General features: G+C 43.7%; 1 protein-coding gene across 2 annotated transcripts in view; it reads left to right on the top strand.

Moving 5' to 3' along the window:
- Positions 1–1,099: 1,099 nt before the first annotated feature.
- The window catches only part of LOC111154823 (cell division cycle 42), a 48,122-nt gene continuing 37,811 nt past the window's right edge, over positions 1,100–11,410 (top strand). Inside the window, exon 1 of one of the 2 annotated variants that reach the window (XM_022514748.1) lies at positions 1,100–1,166. The gene's annotated coding sequence lies outside the window, so the exon portion shown is untranslated. The remainder of the gene's footprint in view (positions 1,167–11,410) is intronic. The other variant, XM_022514746.1, reaches the window with a different exon arrangement.

Raw genomic sequence — 11,410 nt, 5'->3', positions numbered from 1 at the left:
AGAGAGAGAAGCAGGCTCCCCGCTGAGCAGAGAGCCCGATGCGGGACTCGATCCCAGGACGCTGAGATCATGACCTGAGCCGAAGGCAGCGGCTTAACCCACTGAGCCACCCAGGCGCCCCTTCGGCAACTTCCTTAACGCTTCTGAGCCTCAGTTCATTCATCATAATAGAACAATAATGGTTCTTAACTGATAGAGTAGTTGTGAGCATTACATTATCTACTATTACATGCAAAGCTGTTAGCAACATGCCTATAGTAAACACTCAAAAATGTAGTTATTCTTCTGTGCAATTGAAAAGCCCAGAAGGAAATATGACTATTGTATCAGATGTTTTGGAAATAGGTGTCTTTATTGGCCAAGTAGCTGACGTAGTCACCAACAAATGAAGTATTAAGATAAGCGATTTTCCTGTAACACTGGGAAACAGCTGAGACTAAGATTGAGAGTTCCTATTCTCCCTAAGCCTGCACACTAGCAGGGAAGACAGATGATAAACAGGTGCTGTGAGGATAGGGTGATCAGGAAGGCAGTGACATTTGAGGGCCAAGAGCCAACCAAAGGCTGCTGAAGAAGAGGAATCCAAGGGAAACAGAGAGTGCGAGGCCTTGTAGCAGGGAGGAAGTCCCAGAACCAAAAGCCTGCCAAAGTGACTGGAACGATGGACAGTGTGGTGCAGGGAGATGAGAAGCATAGCGCGCCACGGAGGACGCAGTGCAGGCCTGGGTGGGGGGGTGGTCTCAGGCAAGTCATCACCCGCAGGCAAGTCAAAGCCTCCGTCTTTTTTTTTTTTTTTAACTCCGTCTTTTTTTGCAAAATAGGGATGATAATATTTTGCTTTACAAGGTTGAAAGGAACAAAAGCATTGTTAGTGGCAGCGCTTTGCAAATGACTGTAGCATCATTACAAACACAACCGTCGGAGAAAGAGGGGCGGAGCTTAGCAGCAAACTAGCTAGCCTTGTTGGTCGGCGCGTGCGCGGTAACCGGCCAGATGAACTCAGGCCCCGCCTCCAACCTCTCGGCCTGGACTCGCCTCCGGGCCCCGCCCTCTTCCGCGGGCACCCAACCCTGCGTCCCCTGCGTGCTGACGTCAGGCGCGTGCCCCTGTCCGGCAGCCGAGGAGACCCCGCGCAGTGCTGCCAACGCCCCGGCGGAGAAGCTGAGGTGAGTGCGGGGCCTGAGGCTCCCCGCGGGAGCGGGTCCCCCATGATCCCGTTCCCGCCGCGCGGCCCGCGCCGTCTCCCCGTCCGCGGGGACTCCCCGCCTCTGGGGTCCCGGGAACCCTGGGAGCGCGGGGCGCGGGGAGGGGTGCCCGGCTCGCGCGGCGCCGTCCGGGCGAGCACAGGTCCGGGTTCTGTTGGGGAGCGGAGGGGAGAGGGTGGCGGCGGGGCAGGCGGGGGCGCTCGGCCGCCGAGAGGTGCGCGGCCCGGGCGCGGGGTGCCGGCCTGAGGGCGCGGTCAGGGCCGGGCTGTCACCGGACAGCGGCGGAAGGAAGGGGTCACACCCATCCCGGCGGCCTGGGGCCCTCTCCCCCTCGGCCCGGCCCCGCGGGCTCCGAGGACGGGCGGCGGGCCGGGGCGCGGAGGGTGGGGGCCGCGGAGTCGCTCGCGGGTGGCTCGGGCTCCCGGGCCGGGTCTGCCCCCTGCGCCCCGGCTTGGACTTCCTGCTTCTCCCGGCGCCGCCGCGGACATTTTGCGGCTGGCTGGGGGAGGGGAGCGCAATCGCTAGCGCGGCGGGGAAGTGGCTGCCGGGGAGGGGGCGGCTCTCGGAGTGCCCTGGGCTGTGCCTGCGACGCGATTCCCTCCTCGGCTCCGCGGCCCGGCGGCGCCCGGTCGGGCGGGCCGGGTTGCTGTTTCTCCAGGCTCCTTTATTCCGGCCCTTAGGTTGAGTTTCTAGCACCATTTCCGTTTGCTTCTCCAGTTCTCCCTGCTTATTCAGCTGAAGCTTCCCTTTCAGGGAGTTACCTAACCACCTCTCGAAACTGTCGTTCTGCCTCTTGCTTAATTCCTCTTATAAGGGTGAAATTTTCTTTGTTCATTTGTTTTTTCCTCCCCTTTAAGTCCAAGAGAAATGCAGTGTGGAGGATTACGTCATCGCAATATAAGGGGTGAGAGTTTTAACTCCTACAAGTCAGGGACTCAATGAAGACAGCGTTTTGCAGCCTCAGGCACTCAGTGGCACATCCTGCCTGCTTCCCAGCGCATCGTGTTCTTAGACGATCCTTTGAAATCTTTTGGCTGTCTCAAAGGCATCTAGAAAGAAGGTTTAAAATCTCAAGATTAGCTGGTGCCCGGGAGTATAGCGTAAGACACACCTACAGCCACTCGTGTAGGCAGTAACTTTAAAGATCCCTTTGCAGTCGAATGAAGTGATTGTGGGAGAATTTCTTTGGCCCAAAATGACTTTTCCAGACTGTTTAACTTCTCCCTTATGACTTAGCGATGCACAGTACAGACCTAAGTTGGCTCACGTGCGCTTTTTGTGGCAAGGTTGTGGTGGAAGGAGAATCAGTTTGTTTTACACTTCACCTTTGCTTGCTAGACAATTTAATTTTGTAATTAACGAATTTTGGATTTTTAACCAAAAACACATCAGTATCTCTTTTCAGACTTTTGGATCACAGTATTTGTTCCTCAGAATATTAGGTACATCCCCAGTTGTATATCCTTCATTGATTCTGGGGATATAGCACAGAAAAATGTTAGCATTGTAAAGCAAATGAGAGCCCATTGTGTAATGGCATTGTAATAAGGGTAGTTCATGTTGGAACAAGTACTTTCCCATTGTTTCTCTTGTGTGTAGATAGAGCATTGCTTGTTAAGAAACACTTTAAAGAAGTAGGTTTAAATCAACTTTTCTATGTTGTGTAGGTGTTGCAGATGATTGGATAGGTATTGGGCTTGGATCTTCTGAAGTACATCTGTCATAATTTGGTATTTTGTTTTAAAACACTTCCTGTTGAATTATTTCTTGAGACTTCTACATTAAAGAAGTTTAAATATACATACATCAATTTGCATCATTCCTTTTAAAATGTAGCAGAATGTTTAAACTTACAGTTTTTAAACTGAGGCAAGGGTAAGAGATTGATAGTTACCGAGTATTAAAAAATGAGCGGTTTTCTAGTAATTTCTTCAAGACCTGGAAGGTATCACATCCTCTTAAAATGTTTCTGACCAAAATGTGTATTCAGTTAAACTTAGTTTTTTGGGAGTCTAAGGCCCATGTTACAGTAGTGGAGGTTAGGGCTTAAACATCTGTGAAATTCTTAAAGCCCAACAAAACCATTGCAACTGGGGCACCTGGGTGGCTCAGTGGGTTAAGCCTCTGCCTTTGACTCAGATCATGGTCTCAGGGTCCGGGAATCAGCAGGAAGCCTGCTTCCCGCTCTCTCTCTGCCTGCCTCTCTGCTTACTTGTGAATCTCTCTTTCTGTCAAGGAAAAAAAAAAAACCAAAACCAAAACCCAACAAGACCAAATCTTGACATTTTCTGTAATTTCAAGATTGGTTTTCCTTTATTCAGATACTTTTTCTCCTTGGAACTTTATGGTCTATTAGAAAAGCATTTCTAGGTTATTTTTAAGATGGTTACACTAATAAAATGTTTAGATTCAAGAGTGTCACATTTGGAAAAGTTTGAAGTACAATTTATTGTGCCTTTCTGGAAGCAGTATTTATAGGCATTCCTGGGAGTAAAAGTCAGATTGTCCTTTTATTTATAGATACATTTTAGATGTATTTCTTTAGTGTTTTGGGGGTCTTTTTGAGAGGATAAGGAACATGTCAGTCTGAAAGGGCTTCCTCTGCAGGGGAAGGAGGGATTACTATTTTGTTAACTTATGTCCCATAAATAGTTCTTTCATGTATCCTCCTATATCAGAGGGCTTCATTCTAGGCTTTTATAATAGTGTCTTATTCAGTGTTCTCTTTCAAATCTGTTAGTGTCCTCCACCAGCATGTAAGTGATATGAGAGCAGGACTTTGACCTGGCATGGACACCCCTGTATTTCTAGCACCTAGAATAGTGCTTGGTATATAGTAGGCCTCGAGACATGTTTGTCAAATGAATGAATTTAATGGTGTCCAAGGGTTAACATTTTCTTTCTGCATATTCCATAGGCGTGTTTACTGTGTTTCCTGAGACTTGTGCTTGGTCAGCCATATCCATATGGAGGCTCCTTGAAGTGAGGACTACTAATCTGCTCTTGCTTGCTGTTAGCCCTCTGTTTAGTCCAGTGCCTTCCACAGCTGTACTGTCTGGACTGTTCACCATCGCTTAGAAAGTTTTTTCTGATGACCCGTTCTTATTCTCCTAAAAATTTAGACTTTGATGTTTGCTTTTTTCCCTTCTTTTGTTTGCTATAGCAGCTTATTTTTGCCACTTACTCCACTCTGCTTAACAGTGTCACATTTCTGGTCATGTTGGGCTTTGTCCCTTACCAGTTTCTACTTTCAGTTACTCATCCTTTTGGTCCAAAATATTTTTGCTAAAGCAATTTTCATTACTTGTTATTTCAGTTATGTCTGCTACTGCTGCTGTGAAATTCCTGGACGTTAAAACTCTTCTTTACTAGTTGCCCCTGGGACATTGGTCTTAGAATGCTTATTGCATGAGGTTAAACCAGGTGTTTTTTGTTTTTAATTTTTTAATTTTCTCAGGATTTTATTTTTAAATAATGTCTACACCCAGTGTGGGGCTCGAACTCACAACTCCAAGAGCAAGAGTTGCATGCTGTACTGATTGAGCCAGCCAGGGACCCCTGAAACCAGGTGTTTTCCTTCTTTTAAAAAAATATTGTAGGGGCTCCTGGGTGGCTCAGTCCGTTAAGCGTCTGACTCGATTTCGGCTCAGGTCAAGGTATCAGGGTGGTGAGGTTGAGCTGCACGTGCGGCCCCGCGGTCAGTGCATAGTCTGCTTCAGATTTTCTTTCTTTCTATCCCTTGTCCCACTTGAGTGCGTGCTCTCCTCAGATAAATAAAACATTACCAAAAAATACTGTAGAGAAATATTTCTGAAATGTTTAGCTATTATGCTGAAGTACACAGTAGTTCTAATACAGGAAAAAACTGTATTATTAAGTCCTGGGATTCACCAATGATTGGCCGTCTGTCACTTCTGTTGCCCACTCAGTTCTTTAACTCCTGCCTCATGTTCTCCAAAAGAAAGCCATTTTGGTTTGCCATCTTAATTCTGCTGTCTTGGGAGCTATACTGCTGGTATCATAATTAAAGGTGTAGACTCTAGAACCAGACTGCCTGGATTCAAATCCTACCATATATTATCTACGTGCAGTCTGAGTAATGTCTTCGTGACTTAGGTCTACCTTCAGTAAAACAGGGCCAGCAGTAAGTCCCCACCTCACTGTTTTGAGAGTCAGATCAGTTAATCTGTGTGAAGTACTTAAGACAATTCCCTGGGACATACTAGGTGCTCTGTAGGTGTGTGTTCTTTTATTGCAGCCTCTCTCAGGCCTTCATGTGTGAGAAGCTGGGTTTTCCCCCAAATCAAAATTTTAGTAACCACCGTCCCCCAGATTAATGTCATGAAACAATAAAAATTATTAAATGAAGTGGAGATTGTTGCCTGCCTTAAGTTTTTGTCCACTCTCTTAACCAGGGTTACACAAGTGAGGTTGTAAAGTCAAATACAGTGTGTGGACTGTGGACCAGCAACACAAGATCACCTTGGAGATCCATCCCAGTCCCGCTGAATCAGGATCTGCATTTTAACAAGACACTCACATGATTTTTATGCACGTTAAAGTTTGAAGCATCCTCTTTAGGACTGCTAGAAGGATGTCTTAAGGGATTTCAGAAATAGCATTGGGTACTTTATTTTTATTTTTCCTCCTACTTAAGTATGAACTGCTTTCTTTTAAGCAGTGTACCAAATTTATTGCAAGGATCCTAACCTGAGAGTGGGCGAAACTGGTTTGGCTTGTAAAGAAGTGAGATAGGGGCCTGGGTGGTTCAGTCGGTTGAGCATCTGCCTTTGGCTTGGGTTTTGATCCCGAGGTCCCAGGATCGAGTTCCACGTGGGGGCTACTTGCTCAGTGAGGAGCCTGCTTCTCCGTCTGCCTGCTGCTCCCCCTGCTCGTGCTCTCTCCCTCTCTCTCTCTGACAAATAAATAAAATCTTTAAAAAAAAAAAAAAAGTGAGTTATAGTGTCTTACCTGTTGTGTAGAATCGCCTCATGTCTGTGCTCACTGTGAGGAGTGTAAAGTTGTTAAAGTACCATTGCCCGCTTAGTACTAAGTAATTATAAGTTCTAGTTTAGAATATCAGTTACACATTTGAACTCAAATGATGTTTTATTGAAAACATTGTTTGGAAGAGCATATGATCAGGATGATTCCTTTAATAGTTGGTTATGAAGGCAGGTGAGCTACAAAGCTGGTGTTTAGCTGGTGAAATGTAACAAATCTTTTCTGTTTTCTTTCTTGAAATTAACCATATTTCTAATCCCAAGGGAAAATACTAATAACTAAAATCTAGTCCTATTTAGCTACCATCCTTTTTTTTAAAGAACTAGATTAAATATTTTTTCTAATAACTTTTTCTTAAACTGGAGTAGGAGAAATCCCCCAGTACTATCCTTGTGTAGTATATGCTTTAGAGAAGTGTTTCCTAATCCTTTTCAAATCAAGGCAGACATAGAAAAGTATTCATATGCCACACTGAAGTGAATGGATGAGGCTCCTCTTGGCTGGCTGGACAAGTTGAGACCCCAGGAAAGCTGGGAGCAGTGTCTCAGGCGCATCTGTGTCCATTCTGTTTGAGGTGGCAGTATGAAGCCATCTAGTGTTGGATATTAAGGCACAGCCATCCTTTTCAGGTAAAACGATTATCACTGTTTGCTGCTCCTTATGGGAGCAGAAGAGATTGATAACAGAGCAAATGAAGAGAAAATTAAACCAGAGGGAGAACTGGAGGTAGAATACAAGAAGACTGTGTTCTTGTTAAGGAGTATGAGAAAATTGCTCATAGAAGAAAGCATAAGTGAGGTTTCAGCAAAATCCATTTGTTTTGTTGATAAGCAGTTTGAGAGTATTTGTAATTTTGGTTTGCTTCAAAATATGTTTAAAAGCAGATGAAGAGCCAGGGCGCCTGAGTGCTCAGGTCATGGCCCCATGGTTCCAGGGAGCCTGCTTCCCCTCCCCACTCCCCACGATCTCTCTCTCTCTCTCTCTCTTTCTCATGCTCTAGTAAATAAAGTCTTTCAAAAAAGCAGATGAAGAGGAATGGGAAGTAATTCAATAAACTTTCTTAACAAGTAATTGTTGGTATTTGTGGGATTTTCATTATACAGCCTCACTGTAGTATTTACTAACTGAATGCTACTTGAGAGGAGTTTAATTTTATAATCTTTTGAAGTGGAATTAAACCATCTATATATCACTTATTAATTCCCAGAAAACCGTATTTTTATTTTGGAGTTTGAGATTAACAGGTTTTAAATAAAGTAGTAGGTTTTATATATATTTTTACAATATTTAATTTATTTTTAGGGAGAGAGCGTGCACATGATCCCAGGGGGAGGGGCAGCGGCAGAGGGGGAACGAGGGGGGATCTCCAGCAGATCCATGCTGAGCATGGAGCCTGATGTAGAGCTCAGTCTCACTGCCCTGAGATCATGACCGGAACCAAAATGAAGAGTCCCAACATTCAGCCAACTGAGCCACCCAGGTGCCTCAGACTGTCAGATTTTAGAATGTAGATTTTCATTTATCAGATAACTAAGGAAAAAAAATGAATAGTTCCTGTGCATACTGGAGTGCTAGGGTTTAAGTCAATATCTAATGCCCTCATGTATTTAAGAAAGTGTCCAAGTAGAATAAATAGAACAAAATATAAGCTATGGAAATGTTTGACTATTTTAGGTCATATTATTTTTTTGCTCTGGTCACCACAGGGCCAAAGGGAATGTTAGATGATTCCGAGAGTTCATAAACCAGTAGAAATGGGGGTAGGGGATAATTTTAATTTTAAGAGTAATGCCTGTGTTTTTCTAGTGTGTTTTGGAATACCCGAGGGATATTTCCAGGAGAGTGGCATCAAGTAGGAAACTGTAGTTACTATATCTCCATCTTGGAAATTCCTGGAAACTTGTTTGATGGACATCCCCTCACCCCCATTTTGAGAAAATGGACTGGGAGATGTGGTGTCTGGTAGTTTATTAATTTCCATTAGATTCAGGGACTGTTGGTGTGGCCAAACAATGCTTGCTGTGGATAGAAAAATGGGAACAGTTTTCTCAAGTTCCTGAGACACATGAATGGTAGAGACCAGCAGAGGCCATGGGTGATCTGCTCTTGGTGTGTATTAAGCCCCACTCAAGAGGTGTTGCATTCTTGGGATTGAACGGAGTATGTTATATATAAAACACATCTTGGGGGGTCTCTGGGCAAGTAGCTCTATCTCAACTTAAAATTGGGGCAAGGTATTGGAAGGGAGAAGCAGACCAGTATTAGGAACTGGGAAAGTGATTGTCCAGTGGCTGCGAGGGAATACTCTGAAACGGGGGTCATGATCTCCAGTTTCTTCTGTTCTTGGATCAGTGTTCCTAGTTACTGTATTTTACTGTTTTCCAATATTCTGAAAAGCTTGCAGTAGTTTCAAGCCAACATTTTAATGTTCTGAAAGTCATAGAATTCATAACTTTTGTTTTATTTTTTAAAAGATTTTATTTATTTATTTGAGAGAGAGGAACTGATACACAGAGCATGAGCAGGGGGAGGGGCAGAGAGAGAAGGAGAAGCCCGCTCATGGCCAAGCAGGGAGCTTGATGTGGGGCCGTCTGAGATCATGACCTGAGCCGAAATCAGAGGCCTAACTGACTGGGCTACCCAGGCACCCCCTGAAAGTCCTAGAATTCATAACTATTTTATTTATGGTTCAAAGACTTTCTCTGACTTAAAAAAAAAAAAATTGTTCACATACGTGAGAAGTTAAGTTTTTTTAGGAGTTTGTACAATAATCTACAAAGTTTTTGTATTTTACCGTTTGGCATTTCTTTCGCTTTCTCTTCCTTCTCACACATACTGCCCATCCCTGCCCCCAAGAAAAACCCCTACCTTGGATCCTATCTTTTAGATGAATGTTTTCTTTTTTCTTCTGGGTTGTATCAATTATGTGGGAGTGAAGGTATATTCTCCTAAAAACTTGTCCTTGGCTCTAGTTAAATCAGAGTCAAGAAAAATCATTTCACTTAAAACTGTGTTGCTAGTCACCCCAGAAATGGGAGAGAGGGGAAAGATGTAGCTAGATATAACTTTACATATCCACGTAAGGGTTAGGTACTTAGGTTGGGCTGTCTTATTTCTTAAAAAAAATTACTTTTTTTTTTAGTAATTGAGTACATTTTCTTCAGGGGCAAAATTAATTCATGTCCTGGATGTGACATGTGTTAAAGAGAAAAAAGTTTGTTTTCTGGGTGCCTCGGTGGCCCAGTGGGTTAAGCCTCTGCCTTCGGCCCAGGTCATAATCTCAGGGTTCTGGGATTGAGCCCCGCAATGGGCTCTTGGCTTGGTGGGGAGCCTGCTTCCCCCTCTCTCTCTGCCTGTCTCTCTGCCTACTTGTGATCTCTCTCTCTCTGTCAAATAAATAAAATCTTTAAAAACAAAGTTTGTTTTCTGTTGAAACCAGATTCTTTACCTTTGCTACTTTCATTTGGAGAAATTAGTATCATTTTTGCACCTATAAAATATAAATCTGTTTCTCTTGATTTCAGTCTTTTATTTATTTATTTATTTTTAATTAAATTTTTAAAAAAGATTTTATTTATTTATTTGACAGAGAGAGACACAAGTAGGCAGAGAGGCAGGCAGAGAGAGAGGGGGAAGCAGGCTCCCTGCTGAGCAGAGAGCCTGATGTGGGGCTCCATCCCAGGACCCTGGGATCATGACCTGAGCCGAAGGCAGAGGCTTAACTCACTGAGCCACCCAGGCACCCCTCAGTCTCTATTTTTAATATGAAAATGAGATGATTCTTTACAAATATTAAAAAAGTAAAAATCTATCCAAAAAAAAGAATACATAGAAACAGCTTTTTTTTTCTTTTTAAGATTTTATTTATTTATTTGACAGACTGAGATCACAAGTAGGCAGAGAGGCAGGCAGAGAGAGAGAGGAAGAAGCAGGCTCCCTGCCAAGCAGAGAGCCTGATGCAGGGCTCGATCCCAGGACCCTGGGATCATGACCTGAGCCGAAGGCAGAGGCTTTAACCCACTGAGCCACCCAGGCGCCCCGAAACAGCTTTTAAAATAGAACTAATCAGTGGTAAAGATTTTTATGAAGACCTAAATTCTGGAGATAATATTTTGGCAGTCTTGTGATTCCTTAAGTTCATTATATACTTTCAGTTTATTTATTTATTTATTAAAGATTTTATTTATTTATTTGACAGAGATCACAAGTAGGCAAGAGGCAGGCGGGGGGATGGGGAAGCAGGCTCTCTGCTGAGCAGGGAGCCCAATATGGGGCTTGATCCCAGGACCCTGAGATCATGACCTGAGTTGAAGGCAGAGGCTTAACCCGCTGAGCCACCCAGGTGCCCCACACTTTCAATTAATTTAAATGTAAGTGAACTGTTCCAAAATTAGACTAGACATTTTTGTTATCTAAAACTACTGAGTTTAAGATGTACATTAACTATTTCACTGTGCTACAGTTGCAGTCACAATGTGATATACATAATTCTTAGGGATGCTGCTTTTTTAGGAATTTTTTGTTTGTTTGTTTTCTAGTTTAAAAGTTGGTAGAATTAGGCATTCTTGGAACAGGACATGGCATTCCCTGGAAATAATACTGGGTGGCTTCGGACAATTTGTGTTAACTACTTCAGCTAGTTCAGGTTGTGGACTTGACTTATGCCTTGGGAATATGGGTTTTCTAGGGCACCTGGGTGGCTCAGTTGGTTAAGTGGCTGCCTTTGGCTCAGGTCATGATCCCTGGGTCCTGGGATCCAGTATGTGGGCTCTCTGCTCAGCGGGAAGCCTGCTTCTCCCTCTCCCTCTGCCTGCCACTCTCCCTACTTGTGCTCACATGCTCTCTCTGCCAAATAAAGAAATAAAATCTTTAAAAAAAAATGAGTTTTCTCTTCAGAAGGGTAGCAACTAAATTTTTCTTTGTTTTTGGTTCTTTATCCAGATAGTAACAGAAGAGGGTTTAGGAGCCTAGAGGACCCATTAAAGGGGGATATTCTGAGTACAAAGAACAAGTTTTTTGATCTGCATTGCTCACCCATAGTATCTTATTAAATTTATGGATTCAGCAATTCTTGGAGTGCCTGCTCTGTCAGTCACTGTTCAGGGATTGGGCATAAAGCAGTGAATGAAATAGGTCCAAACAAAATTGTGCCTTCATGATTTACATCATAATGTGTGAGTTGGAGATTCATGTTTGGAAAA

Source organism: Enhydra lutris, unplaced genomic scaffold, assembly GCF_002288905.1.
Source record: "Enhydra lutris kenyoni isolate GAN:26980312 unplaced genomic scaffold, ASM228890v2 scaffoldscaffold38, whole genome shotgun sequence".
In the NCBI taxonomy this organism is placed as follows: domain Eukaryota; kingdom Metazoa; phylum Chordata; class Mammalia; order Carnivora; family Mustelidae; genus Enhydra; species Enhydra lutris.
Note: the sequence above shows the minus strand (reverse complement) of the source record. Positions and strands in the feature narration are given on the sequence as shown.